The sequence below is a fragment of the Callithrix jacchus genome, chromosome 5 (assembly GCF_049354715.1).
Source record: "Callithrix jacchus isolate 240 chromosome 5, calJac240_pri, whole genome shotgun sequence".
Lineage (NCBI taxonomy): Eukaryota > Metazoa > Chordata > Mammalia > Primates > Cebidae > Callithrix > Callithrix jacchus.
In genome coordinates, this window is record NC_133506.1 from 3,743,767 (window position 1) to 3,760,023 (window position 16,257).

Consider the following 16,257-nt stretch of genomic DNA (forward strand, 5'->3'; position numbering starts at 1 on the left):
ATGCCTACGTGATGGGTTGATAGGTGCAGCAAACCACCATGGCATTGTTTACCCATGTAACAAAGCCGTACGTCCTGCACATGTGTCCCAAAGCTTAAAATAAAATAAATTTTGGCCGGGAGTGGTGGCTCGTGCCTGTAATCCCAGTACTTTGGGAGGCCAAGGTGGGCGGATCACCTGAGGTTGGGAGTTCCAGACCAGCCTGACCAACATGGAAAAACCCTGTCTCTACTGAAAATACAAACTTAGCGGGGCATAGTGGCCTGCGCTTGTAATTCCAGCTACTTGGGAGACTGAGGCAGGAGTATTGCTTGAGCTGGGGAGGCGGATGTTGCAGTGAGTCAAGATCGCACCACTGCCTTCCTGTCTGGGCAACAAGAGTGAAACTCTGTCTCAAAAATAAAATTAAATAATAAATAAATAAATAATTTTTTTTTTTTGGAGATGGAGTCTTGCTCTGCTGCCTAGGCTGGAGTGCAGTGGCACCATCTCGGCTCACTGGGCTTTCATTTTCTCTTAACGGTGGCATCTTACCGCATAGTACATATAGCACTTTTCAAAACCTGGAACTTGACATTGGTATAATTAGCCTGCAGCTCTTACTCAGATTTTTGGGTGAATTTATTTAAAAGCTATAAAATAAAATATCCAGTGTAGCTTTCCAGTAGTTAAGACGAACAACTGGCCAGGTGAGGTGGCTCACACCTGTAATCCCAGCACTTTGGAAGGCCGAGGCAGTTGAATCATGAGGTCAGGAGTTCAAGACCAGTCTGGCTAAGATAGTGAAACCCTGTGTCTACTAAAAATACAAAAAATTAGCCGGATGTGGTGGTGGGTGCCTGCAATCCCAGCTACTTGGGGGGCTGAGGCAGAGAATTGCTTGAACCTGGGAGGCAAAGGTTGCAATGAGCTGAGATTGCACCTCTGCACTGCAGGCTAGGCAAAAGAGAAAGGACTCCGTCTCAAAAAAAAAAAAAAAAAAAAAGACGAACAATTTTAGGTTAGGTGAGAGGGCTCACAACTGTAATCCTAGCACTTTTTGGAGGCCAAGGTGGGCAGATTACTTGAGGTCAGGAGCTCGAGGTCAGCCTGGCCAACATGGTGAAATCCTGTCTTCACTAAAAACACAAAAATTAGCCAGGTGTGGTGTTGGGAACCTATAATCCCAGCTCCTTGGGAGGCTGAGGCAGGAGAATTGCTTGAACCCGGGGCAGAAGCTGCAGTGAGCCAAGAACGCACCACCACACTGCAGCCTGGGTGAGAGTGAAACTATGTCTCAAAAAAAAAAGTGAACAATTTTATTGTTCTTATTTCATTAAGGAAAATGTTCTGATTTTATTTAAAAAACAAAAATGTTCTGTTATTTTCTTAATCCTTAAAAACAACTCAAAATTTTTATATTTTTACTATCTTTCTAAGACTACAATTGAATGAAGGGGTGGGAGTGGAGATGAAGAAGATGGATTAGAAATATAAACAGAAACAAATGAGAGGCCGGGTCTGGTGGCTCACGTCTATAATCCCAGCACTTTGGGAGGCCTGAGGTGGGTGGATCACGAGGTGAAGAGATCAAGACCATCCTGGTCAACAAGGTGAAACCCCATCTCTACTAAAAATACAAAAATTATCTGGGCATGGTAGTACGCACCTGTAGTCCCAGCTAGTCAGGAGGCGGAGGCAGGAGAATTGCTTGAACCCAGAAGGCGGAGGTTGCAGTGAGCCGAGATCGTGCTATTGCACTCCAGTCTGGTAACAACAGTGAAACTCCGTCTCAAAAAAAAAAAAAAGAAAAAGAAATAGAAACAAATGAGAGGCCGGGTGTGGTGGCTCACGCCTATAATCCTAGCACTTTGGGAGGCCAAGGTGGGTGGATCACCTGAAGTCAGGAGTTCAAGACCAGCCGGTGAGGTGGCTCACGCCTATAATCCCAGCACTTTGGGAGGCCAGAGGCGGGTGGATCACGAGGTCAAGAGATTGAGACCATCCTGCTCAACAAGGTGAAACCCTGTCTCTACTAAAAATACAAAAATTAGCTGGGCATGGTGGTGCGTGCCTGTAGTCCCAGCTACTCGGAAGGCTGAGGCAGGAGAATTGCTTGAACACAGGAGGCGGAGGTTGCGGTGAGCCGAGATTGTGCCATTGCATTCCAGTCTGGGTAAAAACAGCCAGACTCCATCTCAAAGAAAAGAAATAAATAAAATAAAATAAGTTAAAAAAGTAAGAAATAGAAACAAACGAATTAAAAAATTCATTAAATTTATTTTATCTCATTAATTTAATGAATAGAAAATTCATTAAATTCAATAAATAAATTTTTTAATTTAAAAAGTCCGGGCACAGTGATTCATTCCTGTAATCCCAGCACTTTGAGAGGCCAAAGAGGGCAAATCACTTGAGCTCAGGAGTTGGAGACAGATCCGGCCAACACAGTAAATTCTGTCTCTACCCCACCCCCCCAAAAAAGGCCAGCCATGGTAGCTGACACCTGTAATTCCAGCACTTTGGGGGGTCGAGGTGGATGGATGGCTTGAGGCCAGGAGATATGTTATAATGAGCAAGTTGTATGGAAAACGCCACACTTTGAGTTTGAATTACAAGTTTTTTAATGCCAGCGATTTCTTAAATGCCAGTGACCATGAGTTAGCTTATGCTTAAAATGTTTTGGCCCCGAGGAAGGGTATGCATTTTGGTTTTTTTTTTATATCTTGCTTAGAGAAGGGGAGGAGGAGCCTAGTTGAAGTAGAATTTTACAGAAGCAGAACAAGCAAGTTAGTAGGAGGAGGCTGGTATCCAGGAAGCAGGAGGTTCCCATAGTTGTTGGTTACTAAGAGAACTTTCAAACAATTATTAAGGGGTAGCAGGGGGGACTTTTTATACAATTAATTACCAAGAGGAGTATTTACAGTAGCAGGTAAACTTGCCAAGCAGGACGCAGTTACCTTGGTTACAAGTGTTGCAGGAGTGGCCAAGAGAAACAGAGCTCCCGAACGCCAAATGGGGAAGGAGAGGGTTTATTATTATTGTCATTATTAATATTATTCATATTACGGCCAGGAGCTGAGCGATGGTTCCAAATTACCTAGCTCGTTTAACAAAGGAAGGTTCTACCTTTATATAGGCTTATACTTTAGATACTACACGTGGAAGAATCTTCGGTTTACAGCCGAAATCACATATGAAAGGGCTTAGGTTTCCAGCTTCAGGAATCTCATATGAAAGGATTTCTGGGTTTACAGCTTTAGGCTCACATGTCAAAAGTTTCCTGGGTTTGATCTTGTTTTAAGCAAAAACGGGTCTTCCGGAGAGTTTTCCCCAAGATCAAGTCTGCCACCTACAGGAAGGTGAAACAGGAGGTGCCAGTTGGTCGGCCTTTTCTTCTATTGAAATGCTGTGTGATAATCGAAGGGGAAGCTGACCTTCTTCACAGGTACTGAGAACAGCATAACCCAAACCTTAACAGTTTAAGGCTCTAAGTACAGCGTTACTTAGTAATGCACCTGTAGGGGCTATGGCAGGGAGAAAGAAGCTAAGCTAAAGCTTGCAGCTAAGATGGACTGTTAGGCTAGCACAAGTTAGGCTATTACAGATGAAGACCAGCCTAGCCAACACAGTGAAACCCCATCTTTTCCCAAAAATACAAAAGTGAGCCAGGTGCGGTGGTGTGTGCCTGTAGTCCCAGCTACCTGGGAGTCTGAGACATGAGAATCACTTGAACCTGGTAGGCAGAGGTTGTAGTGAGCCACGATTGTGCCATTGCACTCCAGACTGGATGACAGAGTGAGACTCTGTCTCAGAACTAAATAAAATAAACAAACAAATAAATAAATAAGCCTGGCGTGGTGGCACGCTTCTGTAGTCCCAGCATCTTGACAGGCTGAGGTGAAAGGATTGCTTGAACCTTGGAGGCAGAGGCTGCAGTGAGCCGAGATCATGTCATTGCACTCCTACCTGGTTGACAGTGAAGCCGAAAGAAAAAGGAAAAGAAGTTTCCCAGGCTGGCTCTCTCCAATTTTAGTATATGTGCTGCCGAAGCGAGCACAAGGCTGGCTCTCTCCAAGGCCTAGAGATAGGCAGAGCTCTGACAGCCTCTCTATAGCCAGAGCCTTCAAGTACAGGCTCCAGGGTCCCCCTCTCATCCCAGAACAGAGATAAGAACTATAAGGTCTGACCCTGGTGTGGATGGCATGGGGACCCCCATGAACTGCATATACACCTCTGGGGGGGGCCTTCCAGATTTAGAAAACATGAAATAGTTGGGAGATTTACCCCAAACAATGGGTAAATCCTATCCCTCTACCCTCCACTCACTCCATTTTCGGCCTCAGCCCACCCAAACCCGGGTGAATAAACAGCCATGTGGCTCACACAAAGTCCGTTTTGGAGTCTCTTCAGTCAGAGTGCGAGTTTTTTTTTTTTTTTTTTTTTGAGACGGAGTTTCGCTGTTGTTACCCAGACTGGAGTGCAATGGCACGATCTCGGCTCACCGCAACCTCCGCCTTCTGGGTTCAGGCAATTCTCCCGCCTCAGCCTCCCAAGTAGCTGGGACTACAGGTGCGCACCACCATGCCCAGCTAATTTTTGTATCTTTAGTAGAGACGGGGTTTCACCTTGTTGACCAGGATGGTCTTGATCTCTTGACCTCGTGATCTACTTCACAAAGTGCTGGGATTAAAGGCGTGAGCCACGGCTCCCCGCCAGAGCACAAGTTTTAACAAGAACAAGTTTAACAAGTATCCTCTATTTCCCAGGCCTGTTCTTTGTTCAGTCGAGTAATTGTGTTTTTGCAAAAGTTGTTGAAGTCCTGTGAGTTTCTGTTTTCCCAGGTCACAAGCCTTGCCAAGCTGCAGCAGCCGTCACTGATTGATAAACTGCTTTGTCCTGCCTCTGTGAGCTCACTTCCCTTCTTGCAAATTTCACGCCACTGGATGGCCGACCCCCTTCGGTCGCATACATAAAAGTTGGGCCCTGTCTTTGTTGGGCCTCAGCCTTAGGATGCTAGTCTGCTGAGCTGGTGGCCACCTTAATAAAATCCTCCTCTTCCATGCATTGGTCTCTCCTGTCCCTCAGTTCCCGTAACATTTCTGGTGTATTGGTTGGGAAAGGAGACGACAGGTTTACTGTCTCCTTTGCCTGCAGGTCTGGGGGCCCGAGCCCGGGGACTCTTGTGACCTCAGGGGCGCCATCTCACCAACTTGTACCAGAGGAGGTAGAGACTCTCCCTCGACCCGGTGCCCCTCCTGGCAGCGCAACGGAACTGAAGGGGCTACAGGACAATTCTGGGGACAGCCCACTGCAGGACTGCGGTAAGGTTTGGGGACTCAGGCAGGACCTGTTCCATAAGGACAGAAGGGGAGCCTGATCAACTCCAGGGTGGCGGGGGTACCGGGTAATCCGACCCAGGACGCGGGAGTGGCTCGCAAAGTCAGACGAAACCTACACCCTAACCTGAGAAGAGGATCTGGGGGCAGGGAAGTGTGTGAATGAGGGGAGTTGAGTCTTTGGTCTGAAGCAAAAGTAAGAGAGAGTGTTCGTGGCACCCTGAACTGGGAGGAAATGGGAGGGAATTCGCTGAAACCCACCCCACTGGAATGTATGTTAGAGAACTTTAAGAGTGGTTATGTGTGGGACTGTAGAATCAAGTTGACCCCCCAGAGGTTAAGAACCCTTTGTGAAATAGAATGGCCTTATTTTAATGTCGGATGGCCGGCCGAAGAGACATTAGATAGGGGAACGATTTGCCGCCGTGTCTATCGAGTGGTGACTGGGGACGGAGGACAGCCAGGGCATCCAGACCAGCTTCCTTATATTGACTCGTGGCTGAATATAGTCCAAACCCGACCCACTTGGTTACAGCCCAGCCTAGCAGCTTATAAGCAAACACTTGTGGCTGGAGCCAAGCCTGAAATAAGGGAAGGGTCAGCTTTGCCGGGAGCTTCAGAGACAAAGGAAAAGCCAAAGGGAATACAGGAAAAACAGGTTTTGCAGGAACCACCAGAGGAGATAGAAATGCCTCCTCCTTACTCCTCGATCTACCCCCTTTACCAAAGCTGGCCCAGCTGACCCCCAAGAAGTCAAGTTTAGATGACAGCGAGCCCCAGGTTTCACCCCTAAAGGAGAAACCAGAACTACTGTCCCACAGCCGGGCTTTGCAGACATTCCTCCTGGAAGCTCGGGGACCCCTCTATGATGATGAGAATGGTCAAATTCAAGGAGGGCAACGAGCCTTCACCCACCGCCCTTTAACGACTACCAACCTTCCAAACTGGAAGTGTGACATGGAAATTGCCCCATAAACTGCATACCTCAACCGTACCTCGGCTTTCCATTGAAACTGTTCTCGGTAACCCTAATGTGACAGGCAGGCAGTCCAAACCGTTTGGCCCCTGCACCATTTTAAGAAAAACTAAGACTTGTAATAAGTAACTAAGGTCTGTAATTTTCCACTCTACCCAGACAATGTGTGAACTGACGCTTATCTTGACTTCTGTGAACGACTTAAGTAACAATCGGAATGTCCAAAGCCCCTCGCCCTCACTGCTGCCCAGGAGGTGGTTTACGGGCATAAAAGGTCTTGACACCCTCCTTTCTGGGCCATGGGTTAGGGAGACATGAGTCCTCCGCGGCCGCCGGCAATAAAGACCCTGTAATTTGGCCTAGTCTTTGTCTCAGTGGTGATTTTGCGCTCGCTGGGTTGCAACATTTGGAGTCCCCAGTGAGATACTCCATTTCTTTCATCTTTTACATCAACGCTCAGACAAAAGCCCTTAGAGCCTCACCCGAGGGCCTCTCCCACCTCGGGGATCTTTAGGGGAGGTGCCCCCGAGATGTTCCAGGGCCCCAGAGTTCCGGCCCTGTGATGAATGGGCGACCGCTCTGCCGACATTCACCCGAAATTCCTCAGGATCACAGGACCTTCAGAGGTAAGCCAGGTCAGGGGACCTGACGCGGTCGTAAATGCCCTGTCCAGGCAAGCCTACCGTGAGACGTCACTGGAGGCTCGGGTGATTCAGTTTTTGGTTGTCTTCCATAACCTGAGTGTGAGTGAGTGAGTGCATATATGTGTGGTCCCACGGCCGGCGGGCTACGGGACCTGCGTGGGCCTTCACCCGAGGTTCCTCAGAGGGCATAATGGTGATTCACCTCTGTGGTGACCAGGCCCGGGATTTATACGGGTGTTGGGAGCCCTCCCGTGTGAAATCTTGCAAAGCAAGTTTCACAATACGGGTGGTTTGAGCCTGGATGCAGAGTCCCCAGGAAGAGGGAACTTGAGATGAAAGGATCAGGAATACAAAGGAGAATCTAGTTAAAAGATAACCAGATGGACATGCAGTCAGGAGGAACAATGTTTTTAGATAACCATGTATGTAAGTACCAAAAATAATCACTACCCTTTATGATCACCTATTGTTTACCTGTCATCTATATTGTGAATGGTATGTGATTTATCTACCTGTTTTTCTTCTTACAATGACGTAAATAAGAGTCTGGAAAATGTATATATTTCGAACCTCTGAGAAATGAAGTTGTTGGAGCACTGACTCCTCAACCCTCCTGACCCCGCTTGTCTGTCTCCTTTTCTTCTTGCACACCCCCACTCAGGTCGGAATCCTCTTGCTGGTTGAGAGTTCCCGGCATACGGGTACATCTTAGCTAAGACACTCTGAAATATCCCTTTGGGATATGGTCAGGCAGGCGTCAGATTGGTCTCCCACAGGGGACACCCACCCTGTGTCTGTCGACCTCTCATGTGGTCCTGTCTTTATTGTAGATTCTCTAGTTCTCTAAGGTGCTTATTGACTGATCTGCAGTGGTTCAGGCCTGCCTCATTAAGGCCAGAGGATGTTCTCAATTGGTTAAATGACCATTGGTTGCAGGGGACTTTCACTGATTTTATGCCCCTAGAAATAACTTTATTTTCCTTTCTCTTCCTCTTTCACCATTAGGCCCCTCCTTTTCTCCTTTAAATGGGAGGTGATTCTGCCCTTGGTGACTCAGTTGTACTTTTTCCAGGAATCTTAGAAGCCAGATTCTAGGGAAGACAAGCAAGGACTCTTCGTCTGCCTAGAGCGATAAAAAGAGACCACTGTATATTGTATCAGAAAGTGGTTAAGTATTGTTATGGGTCCTGCTCTATCCTCACCTGATCTCCAACTTTTGGCATTGTTGGACTGGAGCGAGCATAGAAAGTTAACAGTAAGACAAATTGCAGGGTTTTTATTGCTGGCGGCCACGGAGGACTTATGTTTTTCCAACCCATGGCCCCGAGCTCAGGGGGAGTATCAGTTTTAAGTTAAAAAGCCACATTTTGGTTTTAGGACTAAGAGGGTGAGGGGATGCAGGGCAAGCAACTTTATAGAAGCTATTTTTGGCAGTTTTTGATAATTAAAGGCAAGCAGCTTTGCACAGTGGGCTTTTGGAATTTGGGGAAATTTTAAGTGGTCCCTGGTGGAGAGCTGCAAGTTGAACATTACAACAGAAATTTTTCCTTTTCTTTTCTTTTTTTTTTTTAAGATGGGGTTTCACCATGATGGCCAGGCTGGTCTTGAACTCCTGACCTCAGGTGATCCACCTACCTTGGCCTCCCAAAGTGCTAGGATTACAGGCGTGAGCCACAGCGCCTGGCCCCTTTTCTTTTTTTTTAATCAGCATTTTTTAGAGCAAGCTAGCTGTTTTTATTTACAGAAGCCAAGGTCAGTAGTTATTGCAAGGAAAACGGGGCAGCATTTACAATTTATTTTTGAAAAAACCGTTTTTCTCGGTGCTTGCAGGGTACAGGGTTTAAGATGGCGTTGCTTAGGTTTTAACTTTGGGTTAGCTATGGCACAGCATCACCCCCGGTGTTGGGAGGCTGACTGCCACCAACCAGTTGATACTGACTGGAAAAGGTTTTGTGATCTCTATGAGCCATGGTGAATTCAAAATTCACACCTGGTTGATTTGCTGGCCCATTTGTTTTTTTTGTTTTGTTTTTTTTTGAGACAGAGTCTTGCTCTTATTGCCCAGGCTGGAGTGCAATGGAGCAATCTTGGCTCATCGCAACCTCTGCCTCCTGGATTCAAGTGATTCTCCTGCCTCAGCCTCCTGAGTAGCTGGGATTACAGGCACCCACTACGATGCCTGGCTAATGTTCTTATATTTTAGTAGGGATGGGGTTTCACTATGTTGGTCAGGCTAGTCTTGAACTCCTGACCTCAGGTGATCCACCTGCCTCTGCCTCCCAAAGTGCTGGGGTTATAGTCATGAGCCACCGTGCCTGGCCTTTGCTGGCCCATTTGTTCATTTGTTTTGTCACTTTCCAATCATCCCTAAGCCCTTGGAATCCAGGGTACATCTGAGGGAAGATCCTACCAAAGAGGTTTTTTTTAATCTCCTGAAAGCTTACCATTCACCGCTGTGGTCCCACGTGGGTGACATCAACCTGCACCCCTGGCCACTTCCTCCCATCTCCTTGCCTTTCGCCAGGGATAGGCCTATCAAGCTTGTTGCCCCCTCCTTACAAGACCTCGCTGCAGAGGCGTATCTAAAACCTGTGCTAGAAAGGGCAAGGCACAAGTGTACAGCACTTTCCAGAACTGGAAGTACTATAAAAGCAAAAAGGTCTGGGTAACAACCGGTAGGTCGAGGAGAGAAACCAGATGGGATCGTCCAGTTCCTGGCCCTGAACCCCCTCCAGTGCATGATGGCAAATTTCAAGACCAGGTTCTCTGGCCAATATGGAGTGAAACTAACTCCTGGCAAGCTTCACATCTTGTGTAAACTCAAGTGGCTGTCTTTAGGGATGGGCCAGACACTGGAACATATGACCCCAAGGTCACCCAGGCTGTGTGGGACATAGTGATGGGCTCCCCAGGCCACCCAGACCAATTCCCCTACATTGATCAGTGGTTAGGTCTAGTTCAACAGCCCCCTTCATGGCTTAAACGCTGCATAAAACAAACTGGGCTACAAGTTATGCTGGCAGGCCCTAAAGGAGCCCCTTCTGTGCCAGCCATACTTCCCTCCCCAGCAGAGGATGAGGAATTACCTCCACCCTACTCAAGGCCCTCTGAACCAGGACCTCAGCACTCCCCCCGGACAGCACCAGTGGCCAGCCCCTGTCCCCCCTACACACCTGTAGTGGGGCTCCACACCCCCCCTGCTGTCCTTCCTCTCCAAGAGGTGCCCCCAATGGGAGGAGACAATTGGGGTCACCCATTCTTTGTCCACATCCCCTTCTCCTCTAGTGATTTATATAACTGGAAGGCTCAGCATCCCCTGTTTTCTGAGAAGCCCCGGGCCCTGACAGGGCTCCTAGAGTCTGTTCTCCAGACTCACCATCCCACCTGGGATGCTGCCAACAACTATTTCTGGTCCTGTTTACCACAGAAGAAAGGGGAAGAATTAGACAAAAGGCCCTAAAAGCCATATTAGGACAAATAGGGAGCACCTTGGAGGAAAACAGGGACCGAGTTGAAGATATTTTTCCCTCTACCCGACCCCAGTGGGACCCCAACACCTTGGGGGGTCACCAGGCTCTGAACACTTTTCACTGGTATCTTTTAGCAGGGGTTAAGGGGGCGGCTAGGAGGCCCACTAACCTCTCCAAGGTAGGAACAGTGACTCAGGGTCTGCAGGAGTCACCGGCTGCTTTCCTGGAACGCCTACAAGAGGCATACCATACCTATACTCCCATAGACCCTGAGGCCCTGGAAAATCAACAAGCCATTAACTTAGCCTTTGTCTCCCAGTCAGCCCCAGATATCAGGAAAAAGTTATAAAAACTAGATGGATTCCAGGGAATGAATTTGACCCAATTGCTGAAAATTGCCCAGAAGGTTTTTGATAACAGGGATACTCCTGGAGCCATACAAGACAAAAAAGTTACTAAAGCAGTAATAGCAGCCCTTCAGGAAACATGAGTCATTCTACGAGTGCAGGGGGCCTTGCAAAAGGGCCCCTGGGGTCCCTGGCCTCCGTTAGGAAGAAATCAATGTGGATACTGTAAACAAGAGGGACACTGGAAAAATAAGTGCCCCAAGAGAAAAAGACGAGTAACTAACTGCTCAAGAAAAATCACAGAGGGCTATCCTCAATTTAGAAGAGCAGGATTGATGGGGCCAGGGCTCTTATTTGTTAAGCCCCCAGGAGCCCAGGGTTACTTTAAAGACTGGGGGCAAACCTATCAGTTTTTTAGTGGATAGTGGGGTGGCCCGCTCAGTCCTTACTCAGCCTCTGGAACCACTATCCAGTAGGAAGACAGTCATCCAGGGGGCCACCGGAAAGACAACGACAAGTTAATGGACCAAAAATCGAGTCGTTAACTTAGGAAATGGCACCGTTACCCATTCCTTCTTAGTTCTTTCAGAATGCCCTTACCCGCTATTAGGGCAGGACCTACTTCACAAACTTAGAGCAAACATCTCCTTCTGTGAAAATCAGGCCTGCCTCTCTATCCTCCCTTTGCCCTCCGTATCAGAAGCACCTCAGCAAATCCTCATCACTTGTGCTCTGTCAGATGAGTATCTCTTGCCGGAAGCTTTATCACCGGAAACAAATCAGGTGTCAACCACAGACCTCCTCCACCAATTCCAGGAGAGTGTACCCAGAGTGTGGGCTGAGACCAATCCCCTAGGTCTGGCAGAATACCATACCCTGGTTGTGGTCCAACTGTTAGTGATGACAGCTCCAGTCCAGGTATGGCAATACCCAATAAGTCAGGAAGCCAGGCGTGGAATCGCTCCGCACATCATAAGGCTCCTGGAAGGAGGAATTCTCACCACCCGTAAGTCACCCTGGAACACCCCTCTGCTCCCTATTTTAAAACCTGGCACAAAGGATTACCAGCCAGTACAGGACTTAAGGGAAGTGAATAAAAGAGTGGAAACTGTCTACCCCATGGTCCCAAATCCATATACCCTCCTAGGCCTCCTGAACCTGAACAACCATTACTATACCATCCTGGACCTCAAGGATGCATTCTTTTGCATCCTACTGGCCCCAGTCAGCAGACCCATATTCACCTTTGAGTGGACGGACCTGGACACTGGGGTCTTGGGGCAACTCACATGCACCCAGCTGCCTCAGGGATTCAAGAACTCTCCCACCCTATTCGATGAGGCACTTAGCCAGGATCTTGCCACCTTCTGGACCAAGTTCCCTGATTGTACTCCAATATGTAGATGACTGACTTCTGGCCTCCAGAACCCAAGAGGCCTGCAAGGAAGCCACCCAGTTGTTACTGTTAACCCTACAAACTCTGGAATATTGAGTCTCAGCCAAAAAGGCCCAACTCTGTCAATAAAAGGTTACTTACCTGGGCTATATCATACAAAAGGGCAACCAGGTGCTGGCGCCCACCCGAGTCCAAGTGGTATTACAGATACCTACCCCTACCACAAAACGCCAAGTTCGGGAGTTCCTTGGGGCAATAGGGTACTGTAGGCTATGGATCGTAGGTTTTGCCAAAATAGCCAAGCCTCTGTATGCCTGCACAGGAGGGAATCAACCCCTAATTTGGACAGTGATAGAGCAACAGGCTTTTTTGATAAACTTAAAGCCTCTCTAACCTCAGCCCCAACCCTGGTCTTGCCAGATATTTCTAAACCCTTCCGGTTGTTTGTACATGAAAAACAAGGAATCATGAGGAGGGTGCTCACCCAGACATAAGGACCATGGTCCAGGCCAGTTGCCTACCTATCAGAAAGACTTGATCCTGTAGCCCCGGGTGGCCCGCCTGCCTTCGGTCTATGGCAGCAACAGCCCTGTTGGTAAAGGAGGTGGAGAAACTGACTCTGGGGCAGGAATTAAACCTAGTGGCACCCCATGCAGTAGAATCACTACTCTGTGGGGCTCCAGGAAGGTGGATGTCTAATACCCACATAGTACAGTATCAGGCTCTACTCTTGGACCAGCCCCGCATCTAGTTCCTGAAGACTACAGTCCTGAATCTGGCCACACTGCTGCCTAATAATAAGCCAGGAGAACCCATACATGACTGTCAACAGATAACAGATGTCATCCACACTGATCGGCCAGACCTCACCGACGTCCCCTCACGGAATCCAGAAGAGGTACTATATGTGGATGGCAGCAGTTTCATGGTTAACCGAGTCAGGTATGCAGGGGCAGCCGTAGTCACCCTAGAGCGGGTCATCTGGGCCCAGGCCCTTCCTCATGGGACTTCAGCCCAAAAGGATGAACTTATAGCCTGATAAAAGCCTTAAATGGGGCAGAGGGAAAGACCGTCACTATTTATACCAACAGCCATTATGCCTTCACTACAGCTCATGTACATGGAGCAATATATATAAAGAAAGAGGACTACTTACCTCGGAAGGAAAAGCTATTAAAAATAAGGAGAAAATTCTAGCCCTGCTGGAGGCTATGGAAGCCCAAGACTGTGGCACTAGTCCACTGCAAGGGACACCAAAAGGGGGAGTCACCAGAGGCAAGGGGAAACAGGGCTGCTGACTTACAGGCCAGGCAGGCAGCCATAGGGCCAGTGAAACCACTGACCCTACTTGTAACCCTCCTGCCCCAGTTCTGCCCCCTACTCCCACGTACTCCTCAGGTGAGAACTTTGCAAAGGAACAGGGTGCCACACAGGGTGCCACACAGGGCTCCACAGGATGGTGAATTCTGCCAGACCAAAGGATTGTGGTCCCTGAGGCTCTAGGACGGGCCCTAGTTAAGGACACACACTAGGCCACTTACTTAGGACACCAAACTAACTGAACTACTAAAAGCCAATTACTACATTCCCCCTTTACATGAACTTATCAAGGAAATCACTACTCGGTGTGGTATATGTGCCCAAGTAAATCTTGGAGGAAAGAGGTCTAGCCAGGCAGGAGTGAGACTCAGAGGGACTAGCCCTGGGGAGCCCTGGGAAGTAGATTTCACTGAAACAAAACCCCCAGCAAATGGCTATAAATACCTCCTGGTGTTTACAGATACGTTCTCTGGTTGGGTCGAGGCCTTCCCCACTAGGTCTGAGACTGCTTTGGTGGTCACAAAAAAACCATTACAAGAACTTGTTCCTCGGTTCAGCCTCCCTCTAACACTGGGGTTGGACAATGGGCCTGCCTTGATGCACAAATTTCTCAGGGCCTAGCCAAGGCCCTGGGTATATCCTGGAAATTACACTGTGCCTGTCATCCCCAGAGTTCAGGACAAGTCGAATGAATGAACTGCACCCTAAAAGAAACCCTGACAAAGTTCATCCTAGAGACTGGTGAAAGCTGGGTCAGCCTGCTTCCTTTTGGCCTTCTCAGCGTGTCTGATGCACACCCTGTCAGAAAGGTTTCTCCCCTTTTGAAATCATGTTCAGCAGGCCTTCTCCCTTATTCCCCAGACCCGCGGATACCGTGCATGCTGAAGTCCACAACTATACACTCCTGAAGTCCTTACAGGTGCTTCTGTCTGTTCAATCCCAGGTACATCAGCTCATTAAGGACACCCGTCCCACCCGATTGGACCTCGAGGACCAGCTGACACACCCCTTCCAGCCTGGAGACTCTGTCCTTGTTAAAAGATTTGCCACTTCTGGCCTCAGCCTCCATTGAAAGGGATCCTACACAGTTATCCTGAGCACACCCGCCGCACTCCACCGACTAACGGCCCGGATTCGTCACACCCACGTCAAGGCTGCTCCACGGGAAGAACAATGGAGCGTCAACCACTCATCCCCCAATTAACTAAAGCTAAGACTTGTGTGCTTTTCATAGTCACCACCCTCACCACCCTAATCTGTGCTGTAAATCCCTATAGCAAACCCCCCTTAGAACCCACCTACTATCAATGGGTCGTCACCGAGGGCTCTACTGGAGAATATGTTTTTGGGACGGGTCAAGGATCCACCCTAGTCAACTTAACCCTTGAGCACATTCCAAACAACCCCGTTACCTTCTCCCTAGACCTCTGTGCCCTTCTGGGTCCAAACCTAAATTTCAGAACAAGTGGAAGTATAGCTGGGTGCAGCAGTTCAGGGCCAGAGCGACAACTCCAAACCATGGGATGATATCTGTGCCTGGGATCCACCCCACAAAAAAGATGGAACTGTGGAGACTTAAATGAGTTCTTTTGCCCCTACTGGGGTTGTGAGACTATCTCCACCATATCAGGATACAACCAAAACACAGACTCTTTCATTTCCGTTCAGCGAGTGTCTCCTCCATCCCCATGTTCCGCCCGGTCTGGCAACCCACTTCGAGTAACTGTAAAAACCCCTGATAGTAAGTGGAACACGGGCCAGGCCTGGGGTCTCAGGGCATATATGAGTGGGTGGGACATGGGAAACATTTTACCATCCAGCGTATAACCCCGCCCAACCCATGCGCCCTGTAGGACCCATTGCTCAGGTCATACAACAAGAAGCACCCCTAAAGATACAAAGCCCCCTCATCCAGACAAACAATACTCCCCCTTAATGACCTTCCCCTACAACCCCAACCCTGCTCAAAGAGGACACAACCCTCCTAAACTTGTCCTCAGCTCACCACCTCCTCAACAAATCTAACCGAGATTTGGGGAAAACTGTTGGCTCTGTCTCCTCAAACACCGTTTTATGCCAGGTTAGCTTCCCAATTACCTGCCAACCTGTCCATTTCTTCATGCTCCCAACATACACTCCATTTAACCCTGGGAGACATAGAGGGGTCTGGGCAGTGCTACCACTCCCCAATTACACCCTTGCAGGTTCTCCCTGCGGGCACTATTGTAATGTCTCCCACAATGTTACTTCAATAGTACAAACCTCTGCTATCGGACCCCAGATACCACTTGGCCTCACCAACTGCATTTCCCCATATCGATTCAATGGCTCTACTCCCATACTCTGCACCCCGGTACACATCCTCCCCAGAGTCGACAACCGCTCCACCCCCCACCTCCCACCTGCTGCATTCGCCATTATCCCTGATCACCCAGCCCAGCGCAGCTTCCCCTGGACTTCTCCCATCTTAACTGTTACTATGATAATGTGAATACTCCTCACACCACCCTGCCATTTTAACTGTTCTTGCTCTGTGAATATCCCTCTGCCCCACCCTGCCACCTTTACTCTTACACCTTACTCCACCCACCATTGTAACTGAACTCATAGTAATGTATACTCCTTACCCCTACCCCCACCACTGTAACTGATCTTACTCTGTAACTTTCCACTGCCCACCCCAAACCTATAAAACCAACTCCTACCCCACTGCCCTTCGCTGATGTCCTTTTCGGCCTCAATCCACCTGCACACAGGTGAATAAACAGCCATGTTGATCACACAAA

General features: G+C 48.6%; 1 long non-coding RNA gene across 1 annotated transcript; it reads left to right on the forward strand.

Annotated features, from left to right (window-relative positions):
• Nucleotides 1-4,983: 4,983 nt before the first annotated feature.
• LOC144582430 (uncharacterized) lies at nucleotides 4,984-16,257 on the forward strand. Its single transcript, XR_013535018.1, has 2 exons — nucleotides 4,984-5,303; nucleotides 14,415-16,257. It is a non-coding gene; the product is annotated as an uncharacterized LOC144582430 (long non-coding RNA).